The sequence below is a fragment of the Pelobates fuscus genome, chromosome 7 (assembly GCF_036172605.1).
Source record: "Pelobates fuscus isolate aPelFus1 chromosome 7, aPelFus1.pri, whole genome shotgun sequence".
In the NCBI taxonomy this organism is placed as follows: domain Eukaryota; kingdom Metazoa; phylum Chordata; class Amphibia; order Anura; family Pelobatidae; genus Pelobates; species Pelobates fuscus.
This window is the reverse complement of record NC_086323.1, coordinates 48,451,642-48,468,584: the sequence shown is the minus strand read 5'-3', so window position 1 is coordinate 48,468,584 and position 16,943 is coordinate 48,451,642. Positions and strand designations below refer to the sequence as shown.

The 16,943-nt window shown below is 43.0% G+C and overlaps 1 protein-coding gene across 1 annotated transcript in view; it reads left to right on the top strand.

Annotated features, from left to right (window-relative positions):
- Window positions 1-333: 333 nt before the first annotated feature.
- RABGAP1L (RAB GTPase activating protein 1 like) overlaps window positions 334-16,943 on the top strand; it is a 342,839-nt gene continuing 326,229 nt past the window's right edge. The window contains exon 1 of the mRNA XM_063428176.1: window positions 334-568. The gene's annotated coding sequence lies outside the window, so the exon portion shown is untranslated. The remainder of the gene's footprint in view (window positions 569-16,943) is intronic.

Genomic DNA, 16,943 nt, shown 5'->3' with positions numbered 1-16,943 from the left:
AGAGCTCCACAGCAATAAAACTCACAGTAACAGATAGCCTGTATGAGTACCACAGAGCTCCACGGCAATAACACTCACAGTAACAGACTATCACAGAGCTCCACAGCAATAAAATACAATAACAGACTATCACAGAGCTCCACAGACTCATCATTACTAATTGTGTGTTTTGGTGTTACAGTGACCATTTAATATATTATTCTGTCTCACTTCTCTCCCCCCCTCTTCCTCTGGAAATCACTGACTGACAGCCGCTCGCGCACGCGCCCCCTCGTGCCATAGCCAGTAGCCGGCCACGCGCGGAGCGCGCCTCTCCCTTTGCTGACGTCGGGTTGTCACGCGCCCCGTGCTCGCGCCCTCGGGGGGAGAGAGGAAGGAGAGCGGATGAGAGTGAGAAGAGGGGGATTAATGAACAGTCCGTGAGTGGAGCCCGGCCTGGGAGGGGGGACACATTACCGGTAACCACGGCCTATGGTACGGCGCGGGATCTCCCGGTCACAGCGCCCAGTGCAGGACACGACAGAGCGGAGGGAGTCGGGAAGAAGGCGTGTGTTCCTCTCCGGGAGAGGTAGGTCTCCGGGGACTGTCAGTAGGTGTACCTCGGGGCCAGGGGGAGCTGGGGTCCAACCTCCATAAAGTCACCTCTACTGTCCGCTACCTGCACCGGCCGACCATGGGTAAACCCTATCCTAACCATAGCATGACCCCCTCATCCTATCCCAAACATGACAAGACCCCTCATTCTATCCCAAATATGATAAGACCCCTCATCCTATCCCAAACATGACCCCTCATCCTATCCCAAACATGACAAGACCCCTCATTCTATCCCAAACATGACCCCTCATTCTATCCCAAACATGACCCCTCATCCTATCCCAAACTTGACCCCTCATCCTATCCCAAACTTGACCCCTCATCCTATCCCAAACATGACCCCTCATCCTATCCCAAACATGACCCCTCATCCTATCCCAAACATGACCCCTCATCCTATCCCAAACATGACCCCTCATCCTATCCCAAACATGACCCCTCATCCTATCCCAAACATGACCCCTCATCCTATCCCAAACATGACCCCTCATCCTATCCCAAACATGACCCCTCATCCTATCCCAAACATGACCCCTCATCCTATCCCAAACATGACCCCTCATCCTATCCCAAACATGACCCCTCATCCTATCCCAAACATGACCCCTCATCCTATCCCAAACATGACCCCTCATCCTATCCCAAACATGACCCCTCATCCTATCCCAAACATGACCCCTCATCCTATCCCAAACATGACCCCTCATCCTATCCCAAACATGACCCCTCATCCTATCCCAAACATGACCCCTCATCCTATCCCAAACATGACCCCTCATCCTATCCCAAACATGACCCCTCATCCTATCCCAAACATGACCCCTCATCCTATCCCAAACATGACCCCTCATCCTATCCCAAACATGACCCCTCATCCTATCCCAAACATGACCCCTCATCCTATCCCAAACATGACCCCTCATCCTATCCCAAACATGACCCCTCATCCTATCCCAAACATGACCCCTCATCCTATCCCAAACATGACCCCTCATCCTATCCCAAACATGACCCCTCATCCTATCCCAAACATGACCCCTCATCCTATCCCAAACATGACCCCTCATCCTATCCCAAACATGACCCCTCATCCTATCCCAAACATGACCCCTCATCCTATCCCAAACATGACCCCTCATCCTATCCCAAACATGACCCCTCATCCTATCCCAAACATGACCCCTCATTCTATCCCAAACATGACCCCTTCATCCTATCCCAAACATGACCCCTTCATCCTATCCCAAACATGACCCCTTCATCCTATCCCAAACATGACCCCTTCATCCTATCCCAAACATGACCCCTTCATCCTATCCCAATCATGACCCCCTCATCCTATCCTAAACATGACATGACCCCCTCACCCTATCCTAAACATGACATGACCCCTCACCCTATCCTAAACATGACATGATCCCCTCACCCTATCCTAAACATGACATGATCCCCTCACCCTATCCTAAACATGACATGACCCCCTCACCCTATTCTAAACATGACATGACCCCCTCACCCTATTCTAAACATGACATGACCCCCTCACCCTATCCTAAACATGACATGATTCCCTCACCCTATCCCAAACACAATACCCTCATCCTACGGAATTTGGCTGGCGCTATATAAATAATAAAAATAATAATCCTATCCCGAACATGACATGACCCCTGATCCTATCCTAACCCTGACACGACCCCTCATCCTCAACATGACATGACCCCTCATCCTAACCCAAACATGACATGACCCCTCATCCTATCCTGAACATGACATGACCCCTCATCCTATTCCGAACATGACATGACCCCTCATCCTATTCCTAACTATGACACAACCCCCTCATCCTATTCCTAACTATGACACGACCCCCTCATCCTATTCCTAACTATGAAACGACCCCCTCATCCTATTCCTAACTATGACACGACCCCCTCATCCTATTCCTAACTATGACACGACCCCCTCATCCTATTCATAACTATGACACGACCCCCTCATCCTATTCATAACTATGACACGACCCCCTCATCCTATTCATAACTATGACATGACCCCCTCATCATATCCTAACTATGACATGACCCCATCATCATATCCTAACTATGACATGACCCCATCATCATATCCTAACTATGACATGACCCCCTCATCATATCCTAACTATGACATGACCCCATCATCATATCCTAACTATGACATGACCCCATCATCATATCCTAACTATGACATGACCCCATCATCATATCCTAACTATGACATGACCCCCTCATCATATCCTAACTATGACATGACCCCCTCATCATATCCTAACTATGACATGACCCCCTCATCATATCCTAACTATGACATGACCCCCTCATCATATCCTAACTATGACATGACCCCCTCATCATATCCTAACTATGACATGACCCCCTCATCATATCCTAACTATGACATGACCCCCTCATCATATCCTAACTATGACATGACCCCCTCATCATATCCTAACTATGACATGACCCCCTCATCATATCCTAACTATGACATGACCCCCTCATCATATCCTAACTATGACATGACCCCCTCATCATATCCTAACTATGACATGACCCCCTCATCATATCCTAACTATGACATGACCCCCTCATCATATCCTAACTATGACATGACCCCCTCATCATATCCTAACTATGACATGACCCCCTCATCATATCCTAACTATGACATGACCCCCTCATCATATCCTAACTATGACATGACCCCCTCATCATATCCTAACTATGACATGACCCCCTCATCATATCCTAACTATGACATGACCCCCTCATCATATCCTAACTATGACATGACCCCCTCATCATATCCTAACTATGACATGACCCCCTCATCATATCCTAACTATGACATGACCCCCTCATCATATCCTAACTATGACATGACCCCCTCATCATATCCTAACTATGACATGACCCCCTCATCATATCCTAACTATGACATGACCCCCTCATCATATCCTAACTATGACATGACCCCCTCATCATATCCTAACTATGACATGACCCCCTCATCATATCCTAACTATGACATGACCCCCTCATCATATCCTAACTATGACATGACCCCCTCATCATATCCTAACTCTGACATGACCCCTCATCATATCCTAACTCTGACATGACCCCCTCATCATATCCTAACTCTGACATGACCCCCTCATCATATCCTAACTCTGACATGACCCCCTCATCATATCCTAACTATGACATGACCCCCTCATCATATCCTAACTATGACATGACCCCCTCATCATATCCTAACTATGACATGACCCCCTCATCATATCCTAACTATGACATGACACCCTCATCATATCCTAACTATGACATGACACCCTCATCATATCCTAACTATGACATGACACCCTCATCATATCCTAACTATGACATGACACCCTCATCATATCCTAACTATGACATGACACCCTCATCATATCCTAACTATGACATGACACCCTCATCATATCCTAACTATGACATGACACCCTCATCATATCCTAACTATGACATGACACCCTCATCATATCCTAACTATGACATGACACCCTCATCATATCCTAACTATGACATGACACCCTCATCATATCCTAACTATGACATGACACCCTCATCATATCCTAACTATGACATGACCCCTCATCATATCCTAACTATGACATGACCCCCTCATCATATCCTAACCATGACCACTCATACTATCATGACATGACCCAATATTCTATCCCAAACATGACATGACCCTCTCATCCTATTATAACCCTAGCATGACCCCTCATCCTATCCTAACCATGACATGACCACTCATACTATCATGACCATGACATGACTTACGTCTATCTTCTGTCCGTACTCCCACCTCTGATACTCGCTTCAAGATTTCTCGAGGGCTGCACCGTTCCTGTAGAACTTGCTTCCCTCCTCCGTTAGATGCTCACCCAGTCTCCACTCCTTCAAAAAATCGTTAAAAACCCACTTCTTCATAAAAGCATATCAATTAAACTGTTAATAGTTCCCGACTGATTCCTCTTTTGCAACTGTCACTAGTCCAATACCATCCTTACCTTTTTGTGTCATTTTACCCCACTCCACATAGCATGTAAGCTCATTGAGCAGGCCCTCAACCCCTCTGTTCCTGTCTGTCCAACTTGTCTGGTTACAACTACATGTCTGTTCGTCCACCATTGTAAAGCGCTGTGGAATTTGATGGCGCTATATAAATAACATAATAATGATGATAATAATAATAATAATAATAATGACCGCATATCCTATCCCAAACATGACCCCTCATCCTATCCTAACCTTGACATGACCCCCTCATCCAATCCTAACCTTGACATGACCCCCTCATCCAATCCTAATCTTGACATGACCCCTCATCCTATCCCAAACTTGGCATGACCCCTCATCCTATCCCAAACTTGGCATGACCCCTCATCCTATCCCAAACTTGGCATGACCCCTCATCCTATCCCAAACTTGACATGACCCCTCATCCTATCCCAAACTTGGCACGACTCCTCATCCTATCGCAAACATGACATGACCCCTCATCCTATCCTTAACATGACCCTTCATCCTATCCTAAACATGACACGACCCCTCATCCTATCCCAAACATGACATGACCCCTCATTCTTTCCCAAACATGACATGGCCCCTCATCCTATCTCAACCATGGTATGACCCCCTCATCCTATCCTACCCTTGGCATGACCTCCTCATCCTAATCCTTCGTTCTATCCTCAGTAGGCATGACGCCTTATCCTATCCTAACCATGGCATGGCCGCCTCATCCTATACATGACATGACCCATCATCCTATCCATAGCATGAACCTTCATCTTGTCCCAAACATGACATGACCCACTAATCCTATCCTTTTTACATAGATGAAGGATGATATTTGTACAGCACTGCAGAATTTGTTGTCACTTGATAAATATGAATAATAATTAAAAGTGACCCTCTTGGGTGGAGTTGCATTCCCCCATCTATTTATACACCATGAGAAATATGAAATGAAAAAAAAAGATAAATACAAAACAGCAGGGATGATCATCTGGATTTCCCTGTTTTTGCGTTAAATCTTACATTTCTATGACCAGGACTTGGCAGTTGTTTCTCAGTTAATCGTGCTCGAAATTTGCATATGTAGTTCAATATTAGCTTCGTTCATGAAAAGCTGTAAATGAAACCAATTGGCAAGCTCACCGAAGCTACAGCATGACTTTGGTTACTTTATAGAATACTTTTAATCTTTTTTTTTTTTTAATGAATGATCACATATGCTGCTGCAGTACAAGCTTCTCATAAATGCGTTGAGAGTCTGTACAAGTTAATTAGGACTTGCACTGGCAAATCAGCATTAAGGGATTCAAGGACAGAGGAGCTTCCTAGACACTAAGCTTTCGAAAGAGCTGAGCTATATGGCTCACTGAGTCTCCCCTTAATACTAAGGGATTTGTTCATTAAACATCAGATTATAGCAAAATGAAACCCAAATCGCAAAACTGAGGCTAAAATAGGCAAGTTCATGACTATAGCTTGAGTTGGAGAATATTTCCAATATAGTGTTGAATTTTGTAATAACATTTTCAGTTTGCTACAGTTTTGTATTATGTGAATAAACTTCTAAATGTTGAATAAATATCAGTAAGAGAAAAAATAAAAAGTGCCATTTTTCTTGTCTGGTGATGTGCAACGTATGTGTTATATTTTGTGTTTATTCACGTGGAATAGACCTACCGTTTATACTCGAGTATAAGTCGAGGTTTTCAGCACATTTTTTGTGCTGAAACCCCCCAACTCGACTTATACTTGAGTCAATGTCTGTATTATGGCAGCTTACATTGCCATAATACAGACCAGGACCGCCGGGCTCATTACAAGCCCGACGGTCCTGTTGGGGGCTGGCAGCGAGCTGTAACTTACCTTTCCTGCAGATCCTGTCAGCTCACTTCTCATCCGCGCCGGTCCGGGATATAATTTTATTTAGAAATTTACCAGTAGCTGCTGCATTTCCCACCCTAGTCTTATACTCGAGTCAATACGTTTTCCCAGTTTTTGGGGGTAAAATTAGGGGTCTCGACTTATATTTGGGTCGACTTATACTCGAGTATATACGGTAATATTCAGAAAATATCTATTTTGAGGTATGTTGATCAAACAACAAAAGCTCTATTTTTCTTTTTTTAAATATGGGCTCGATTTTAATATTTTTAGATAATCTTTTAAAATTACTTTTATTTAGAATCTAAAACTTTAAAAATAAGTATACACTAGAAAAATGATATTTGTCTGTCCATCCATCTACCTATGAACATATCTTTCATCCTAAAGGGATTTTAAGTGGTCATGGTGGTAGGAGTCAGTATGTGCAGTTTTTCTCTAGCTTTCTTTGGCGCTCTTTTCAAGCTATGTAAAACCTTTTATTTGCAGGTTAAAATGCTCTCTCTCAAAAGGATTATTGTAACCCTTTTAAATAATTTTAAGTTTATCCAAAAATCTTTTTAGTGTCTTATTTTAAAAAAAAATTTTTGGGGGGCGGGGCCTGGCCGCCGGCGGGATCAGACGCGTCTGTCTGAGCTCCTGCTCCGGGACTGGAAAACCGGCGACAACCGCTGGCGATAGCCCACCCAGCTCACCGAAACAGCAACCAACCTGACCCCCATCTGCAGAGGTACGCAGAGACACCCGCCAAAACCGCCAACACCGTCCCGACAAGGGCCTGGGGCGCATGGGAGCTTGAGCCGGGACGAGACGGCCGCTCTCCCGGGTCTCCGGCCGGTGCCTGGCCTCCTCCCCCCCCCCTCTGGACCGGGGGGGTTATCCCGGTCTGCACGGGCAACCAGAGGTGCAGCAAGCGGGCCCGATCCCCGCCCCGTAACAGCATTTGGAGGCAATACTGTGCTGCCTCATGAGCTTAAGGCCCAAAACAAGATGGCCGCCAGGCTGGAGCCCGCTTATCTGAAGGCCTGCTTACAACCTGCTTATTTGGCGGACTTGCTTATACGAGATTGAAAATTCGTGCACACGACTTTGAACAAAGGGGCAAGAGAGCGGACAAGCTCCTACTCATCAATGCCAACATACCGGAGAATAGTGCCTGAAGCTGCCCCAACTGTGTGTCCCTCGGGTGATACCGCCGAGGTGTAGACACAGACAGACGGCGCAATCGGAACATCTATCCTCGACGGCACAGCCCACAAACCAGCAACCTCTTACCAGCAACACCTGAGGAACCCAGGTATCTTGCCAGCCTAGCGAGGAGCCCACAAACCGGGAAACCCAGCTCTGCCCATGCATGGCGTCGAGGAAGAGGTACATGGGACTACATCTATGGCGCGGGGCCTGCCTAACGCCTCCAACTCCGACACCCGCCGAGTACCTACTCCACTACAAGTGACTCACTTAATGTCCAGGACAAACTTATCACTATATGCACATCAGCAGGGGGGACTATGCCACGTAAACACCAAGCTGCGCTTTATCCACTGAGGCACTGGAGACGGGGTTGCTGAGGGTTGTTGTGCTTTTGCATTACTGTCTCTTGCTTTGCCTACCCAAGTGCACTACCTGACTTACATCTGTCACCTCACACATAACATAGGTACAACTCGCATGCCAAGCCGCTCACAACTGCCGCTCACATAGTACCAATATATGCAAATTTTGGCTTGCCCCAGAGGCTCCACTAGCACTGTTAACAGAGAAAATGAGGCAGCATATTAGATGTCGACACACTGCATGTAACTTCTAAAGTATCTATATGCTTGTCTACACAAAGCTTGTCTACACAAAGCCTAGCTCATGTAATCCATCAAGCGAGGTCTACTTGCAATGTTGCCCTAGTTATAAGCATCTCCCTTCATAAGTAAAGCATAGACACTTACCACAATGTAACATTAAACGAATACGACTCTACTATGCACACACCTAGCCTAGCATGTTTACCACAAACCATAATTGTCTTATAGCTTGTTAACTTCATGATGGAAAAAAAAAAAAGAAAAATGTGCTGTTTATTCTGCCACGTTATGTGATACTATGAAACTGTCTGCAACAGCTGTCGTGGCTCTGCATACTCACTGTTTAACCATGCACAAATAAAATAAAGAATTAAAAAAAAAAAAAAAAAATTTTTTTTTTTTATCTTTTCTAAACAAAACATTTGCTTTCTGTCTGGGTAGTTGGTCTCCCTTTTTTAGCTTGGTTAATGGCGGGATGTTTGACACTCTTGCAATGTGAATGTAGTTAGAAATATATATAAAATTATCACAATAGTGCAGTTGTAGGGCAAACGTCTAAAAGATGGACCATCACTATGAAAACCAGTGGAATGTATAGGAAACCAGTGAAATGAATAGTACGATTTTGGTTTCCTTTAGAACTTTTTCAATGTTTTTGTATTTTATGACTACATCTCCCCTGTTGTGCTTTGTGATGATTTTAAAGTAACCCAGTACAGAACAGCATTGGAGTTTCTGTGAGCATTTCATAATATTTGCACACAGAAGGAAATGTATGTCGTTGCCCGTGCGTTACTTACATTCAAATATTTACACAGGTTTGCAGTAAATAAATGGTTTAATGTTTGAAATGGCTGTGTGTGTTTCTTGTTTCCCTAATTATTTTTCAATTTCATATTTTTATCGTTTGGATATACCCAAGCATAGACTGTTTCTACTTGCAAAGAGAAACACTTTTTTTTTTTTTTTTTTTAAGCTTTTTAAAAAATGTATACATTTATTTTACATGATTGGCCCAGATATGCCTCTTCCAGTAGACGTTGGTTGCATGCAGTGTATATATAAGCATGATAAGAAGTCTAAACTCCATATTATAATAAATGCATGGAACCGCCAGCAGAGACAAGCAATACAGCTGCTGATTACTTTAAAAATAGTTGGTTTTTTTCATTGTTTTATTTTAATTCTAAAACCTTTACTCCATTTGGATTTTACAGTTTCTGAAAGCAATGGATATTTTTAGTCTGTTTCCATTTATTTTCTTCATATTCCAAACCCCGAAAGATCAACTATTAGTTAACTGCTGTTTAGTCGCACCTAAATAAGCAGACTTGAGTATAGGTTTCATTAAAGGACCACTAAAGTGCCAGGAAAACATACTTGTTTTCCTGGCACTATAGTGCCCTGAGGGTGCCCCTGAAGGGGGAGGAAGGGGTTAACCGCTTACCTCTTTTCCAGCGCTGGGCTCCCTCGCCGCTGGGACTCTCCTACTTCTTCTTCCGTCATCGTCTGAATACGCATGCGCGGCAAGAGCCGCGTGCACATAGAGCCTGTCCATAGGAAAGCATTTTCCATGCTTTCCTATGGACGATGGCTTCTTCTCACTGTGAAAATCACAGTGAGAAGCGCGGAAGCGCCTCTAGCGGCTGTCAATGAGACAGCCACTAGAGGCTGGATTACCCCAATTGCAAACATAGCAGTTTCTCTGAAACTGCTATGTTTACAGCAGAAAGGGTTAAACCTAGCTGGACCAGGCACACAGACCACTTCATTAAGCTGAAGAGGTCTGGGTGCCTATAGTGGTCCTTTAAAGTAATTTGATCGCTTTAGACCATGCTAGTGTCCTGAATGTCTGATTTAAATTTTTCCTTTTGAGTACAGTTTAAATTTTGAACTTTGACAAAGTGTAGGTAAAGAAGTTAGCTCTCTAATTTATATACTATAATTGTTTTGATTTGATCAGGGATTAAACTTACTGCACTCTGCTTTCTGGCTGGTTAGAGTAGTGGTAATGTCAGGGTTGAATCTTGGCCGAACCAGTCTTTTGGAAAGACACCTAACAATATATATCTGCCTACTCCAAATCCTTGTAGATTGTAGGCTCGTTTAGGCAGAGCTTTCTTCACCTCTAAATATTCCCTTTCTATATGTTGGCCCTATATAAATGATATTAATAATAATAATAATAAGTAATATTATTTCCATTTTCGCGTCTGTGAAACCTGGAATTCAGCCCCAGGTGACTCTCCCATCACTAGAACCCCCTGTCTGTCATCAGTGCCCTTTCTTGGTCCAATCAAATACTTCTCACAGAGAAGCATTTCATTTGACCATTTCACCAGCTCAGAGTGCATGCGTGTAATAATGATAAAAAACAACTTTTGATGGCGTTAGGAAGATGGAGGGGACAATAAAATTTCACCCAACAGGAATGCTGCCTTCAAGTGAAAAGCTTATGACGTCTATTGCAAGAACGCTATGCGTGCTAACGACAGACGTAATTTTTGCAGAGTTCTGGGCTTTCTAGGTCACGTGTGCCAGGGGTGCTTTTAACCCTGTACCAGGGGTGCAATTACTTTGTATTTGCATTATTTAAAGGGACACTGTAGGCACCCAGACCACTTCAGCTCACTGAAATAGTCTGGGTGCTGTGTCCCTTTTGCACAGGTGGGTGGCGGGGGGAAAGGGAGGGAGGAGGCAGAGGGATTGGTAGTGCCAGGCATACAGCTTTGTATTCCTTGCACTTCAGTATCCCTTTGAACTGAAACACTGCACATACAGGTTCCTACCACTATGACCACTTCTAAAAGTAGAAGTGGTCATAGTGGTTGAAGAATCTCTTTTATATAAATACACAGTGCTAATGACACTTTTTTTTTTTAATAGAGTATTTGTTTGACTACATTCCTTTTATTTATTTATTTTTTTAATTATGAGATTTATCAAATTGACAAGGGAAATATGCATTGAAAGTCTGCTTGTCCAACAACATACTTTTTAATTTTAAAGATTTTTTTTCTTTGGTTTGGGGGAAATCTCTTGTAAATGCAGTACTTTTTGATGTTCATCAAGTTGTTGCTTCATATCAAGTAAATGAAGGCAGATAAGATTTGTAATGAGTTTTGTGGTTGATTTGGAAGATAAGACAGTAGTGTCTGGAGTACTCTATGCTGTTCTTCCTTAATTGTTAAACTGTTTATAAGCTTAAAGGAACATGCATCATTTGACAATTATTTTTAAAACTAGCTATCACACACTTTCAAGCAAATGTACAAACCAAAATAAAGCAAGGAAAACTTTGCAAAGTGTGTAAAATATAATTATAAACTAACTTTCACAGTATCTGCAATGCATGATCACTGATCAGACTCCCTCTCTCTTCTTCCCATGTCAGGATATTGCAAGTTAAATGACCTTCCAACTACTCATGTGTAAATCTGTCAGGCATGACTGTGGCACTTTTCCAGCAGCATTCTTAGGGATAGGACACTGATTGGTTAGGTATATTTAGTAAATATATAAAAAAATATATATATATATATTTACCTGCTTTTTTCAGTCTACAGAGTGAGGCAGATGTCTCTTTTGAATGAGACTGTTATCTTAAAGTGATGCATGTCCCTTTAACATCCCCACTGCCATTCCCATTTGTGCTGTTCGGGGCCAGTGATTGGCATTGAGAGTGTAAGCTGTTTTCAGCCAATTGCTGGTATGAATTGATATGGGTTAGGAGGTGTGTAATGTTTGTCTTCCCTATACTACCAGTGGAGGCTGAGCTGTTGGCGGCCAGGGACCTTATTTTCAGTTTTAATCTACTTGAAAATTGTTTATTACTGAATGGAGAGACTGTATCTGTGTACTTCCTGGGTGTCCCTTTAAAGAGGTACTTTAAGCAGGCTGCAGTGGTTATGGTGTCAGGACTGCACTGGTCCTGTTTCACTGTAAATAGTTAAACCGTTTTTGAACATTATTGTGTAATAGCAACATTACTGGTCGAGTTTGGTGCTTCGTGGCTGAGTAGTGCTATCTGGAGAGCCCCGGCAAACTGTAGTTCGTTAACTGGTCAGAGAACCAAAAAGTTAAATATTATATTTTAAATCTTAGAACGCTTTCAGTACTACCATATCAGAGTACTATTTTGAAACCTGTCCACATCGGTTTGTGCAAAGTGATAGTAGTAGACAGTTCCCTCCATTAGATCCTGGCATTGGACTGTGCCCAAGCTCAAACTGCTGTGTGCAGATAATGTGCCTCCAGGGCAGTATAATGGGAACAACTCGCTACAATTCCTGGTGTAGACTGAGACTGTTGTCAGGAAACCTGTAGTGAAAGATCCAGAGTTTCGTGACCCTGGTGAGTAATAGAGAGGCTTGGTAGCTGCCACCTCCTTTTGGGCAAGATAGGATGTTGCATGAAGACTTGCACAGGCCCTTGGTCTCTGTTAGTAGTTGCATTGAGGATTTCTGGTTTGGCCAAAGCCTGGTCATGTTGCCAAAAAGGCTGAGGAGAGTGGGACTGTTGAGCTCTCTGGTCTAGCTTAGCCTAAAATGTGCAGATATCATCAAAAGCTTAAAGGGGCCACTGCCACTTGAGAGCATAGTGGGTTCTGTTTTAGGAATGCCTGCGGCAAGACCATTGCCATCTTTGGACTCAGCTTTGGATGGCTAATGGTTATAGCGCAGCTCCAGTGAGGACTGGGATAACGCTTGCCGGTTCAAAGGTGGGAGAGAGCTCGAGAATCACCAGAGCACATGCAGTCCCAGGTCAGGAGATTGGCTGCTTCTCCCACCCGTGGTGAACTAGGCCTCTATGTCCAAGAACCCAAGCTCATGGAAATAGTAATTTTAGACAGTTTAGCAGCCAAAAGCTTAATAACGAGGAGCTTCCACTGGACACTCCCCTCTGCAATGCCCCACCCCGTGATCCACAATATTAACTCTTTTTTTGTCCACTTGAGGTGTCAGTAGATATTAATTTTCCAAGTCCTAATGTCCAGTTGCTGTTTTATGTTTTTTTTTTTTTTTTTGCTTTGTTCTTGGTAATTAACCTGTTAAATACTCATGCCCAGATGTTTGTACTGATCTTTTATGGATGATCTCATATTTCAGGACTGGAGGGGGATTTCCAACACAAGGGGTCCATAGTCTCTGGGTGAGAGTCTAGCCCACGAACATCTCTGCAAGGTTCTGCTCAATTTCTCCCCCCTTAATGTTACATTTCTGCCTCAATGGAGATATGCCTAGTAGGAAGCGACTCATATACTTTATCCAGAGCTGAAATCAATTGTCTTTCGGGAAGATTGCTGATAACTGGCGCCAATTTTCGGTGCATTTAAAGTTTTTGAAAAAGTAACACAATTTATTTCACCATTCTGGTATTAAGAGAACATGTTGAGCAATCATACTCCTATCACTCTGTCAGCCTGCCCATTACAGTAGATTATGCACTGTCTCACTTCCGTACCTTCAGCTAAGCACTGCATGTGGGGGACTCACAGAAAAGGGTGATGTGAGATCACCACGTGGAGCTTCATTGGCTGGTGGATAGAGTTTACATTGGCAAAAGACATCATATGGTGACTGGGAGAGGTGTGTAAGTTATCAGTAATAACAGTTACAAGGCCGATACCGATTTATTGGTAAAATGCTCAATATCGGCGGAACCAATACTCAGTCTATCCCTAATACCTGTTGTTCTTCTACCTGCATTGGCTCCCAATGCCATCACTGACACTGAAGATAAATACTGACTAGACCGTTTTCTTGAAACTCACACTGTTGCTAGATATGGCTGCTATCTTTATGATATGCTCATTTTGTGGAGGGTGGGAATGACAACAGAACTTTAGCATAATGTTTGCTTGTCAATGAGGCTGTAGCCATTTAATATTGCTGGAGTGCCTGCAAACACTGGCAGAGCTCACAGCCTTTTAAATAAGGTTGTCCAACTCCAGAAGGATTTTTTCTTCCTTTCAGTATCCCAGTCCATGAGCTACATAAACTTTGCCATTTTACATGACCGTTTACATCAGGTCTGTTTTTAAAGTCCAGGGACAGTCTAGACATTCTTGCTAGTTTGTGACTAATCCTTATACACTTGGGTCAATTTTTTAAAGCTCATATATTACCTCCATAAAGCTCGTGCATCATCCTTCAGGATTTCCGATACCTCATTTTGGCGTAGTCCTGATGATTGCTAACCTCACAGCGTGCCCAAATCACAGGGCTTTGACTCTTTAATCATAATGCCATGTAAATGGTTTTAAAGTGCACATTTCAGAAAGTGACATGGTGGCACATTGTAGACATTGCAACTTAATATACACATCTTCCTAGCTAATCTCACGTATAATTACCTCATTTGGATTCCACTATTACCTGTACGCTGATGACATCCAGATATATCTCTCCTCCCCGGACCTCGCCCCTGCCGTCCTGCAACGTGTCACTGCGTGCCTTTCTTTCCTCTACCTGGATGTCCTCCCGTTTTCTGAAACTCAATCTCTCTAAAACTGAGCTCCTGGTCTTTCCTCCTCCTAATACTGATCCTCCCTTCAAGTTAGTGGTATCCACATAAGTTCATCCTTGCAAGCACACTGTCTTGGCATCATACTTGATTCTGGCCTCCCCTTTGAGTTTCACATCCAGTATGTTGCCAAATCCTGTAGATTCCATCTTAAAAACATAGCCTGCATCCGCCCCTTTCTTACGCAAGATGCTACCAAGGAGCTTGTCCATGCTCTAGAAATTTCCCGCATGGATTATTGTAACCCTCTCATAATTGGTCTTCCCAAAAGCCGTATTGCCCAGCTACAGTCTGTAATGAATTCAATGCTTTCCTTTTTTTGTTTTCCATTTTTATCGTTTTTATGATTGGAGGTGGGGGGGGGGGGGGGGAACCCTATAAAGTTAGGGACAGGGAAACTATGGAGTTAGAAATACAGGTTTGTATTCCTAATGCTATAGTGTTCATTTAATTAAAAAAAAAATTGTTACAGAGACACACTAGGCACTGGCACAACATACATACATATATACATTTTGTAGCGTTTGATCTAAATAAATATATAATTTTTTTTAATTCTTTATTTTTGAAATGTTTTCATTGTCGTTGGGGTAAGGGTACAGAATAGAACAAGGGAGTAAGATTGTTGTTACAAAGTTCGCAGAGCTTAGTTTCGCTGTTAATGACAATCTTACAAATGAAACAGGTTTATAACGATTTTTCTTTGGTTACAGTATCTGTTGTTTGTTTATACAATATTACTCTGTATATAACATTTGTTGCTGCTCTAGATCTAAGGATTGGGGAGGGGTAAATAAATATATAATTTTAATATTTTATTTCATGTAATGTGGCAAATAAATTTAGAACGAGTTATTGGTTAGGCAGTATTAAATATAAAATGTAGCAAAACCTGTATTTTTCTGGCTAGTTACTGTACTTGTTGTCCTAGCTTCTTTAAGGGACAACGATAGGCACCCAGAACACTTCATCTCAATGAATTTGTTTGGGTGCCATGTCCACCCTATTGTAACCCTGCAGCTGAAAATATTGCCGTACTGCAGCAATGGCAATTTTTAAACTGCAGGGTTAACTTGCATCTAGTGGCGGTTATGCAGAAAGCCGTTGGCTTGCATCAAATAAGAGTAAAACTCAATTTCTTTCAATCAGATGATCTCATAGAGATCATCTGATTGATGCAGTTTTTCTGCGCATGCACACTAGCCTCCCAATGCTTCCATATGGGAAAGCATTGGATTGGCTGAGGTCATTGATCTCGATAATATCAGCTAAAGAGGAGGAGCTGCACACTGGAGACAAGCACTACCAAGGAAGACGGTTACTAAACTCGCCTTTTTACCCCTTGCAGCAGGGGCCTAGTAGCCTAAACGGTGACTATGGCACTATAGCGTTTGGAATACACCTATCTATTCCTAATGCTATAGTGTTCCTTTAAGTCCACCCTTTCACTTTCCTACCTAATCTGCGGTGGCTTACAATACTCAGAAAGCTCCATTCTGCATGTCTTCAGGAAGTACAGCAAAGGTTTCTGGTTTGGTTGTGGTCTGGCTAACTGCTTTCCTATAGTATCTGTGTTGGATCTGATCACATATTGACTTTTTTTGCAAATATAAAATCTACTACCTTGTTTTATACGAATTCCAAGGTTCACAGAAGTTTGTGTTGTTAGCTGTTAACCTTTGTCAGTCCCAACAGTGAGAGAGCTGCATCTTCATGCGCATTGTGGGAGTTCGGTTAGGGAAGATCTGGCAGTATGTACAAGAGTACAGAAATGACGTGAGGTTCTGGCGAATAAAGCACCAGAAGCTAAAGAAGGAAGATAGTGGTGGATCTAGAGGAGCGTTTCGGGTAAGTATATCTAATGCTTGTTTTCTCCCATTGATCACTGAACACAGAGCTGGCATTTCACCTTCAGGACCCCCGTCCTTGCAAAGTATGGAAATATCACTGACCATGAGAGCGGCTTTAACCCCTTAAGGACCAAACTTCTGGAATAAAAGGGAATCATGACATGTCACACATGTCATGT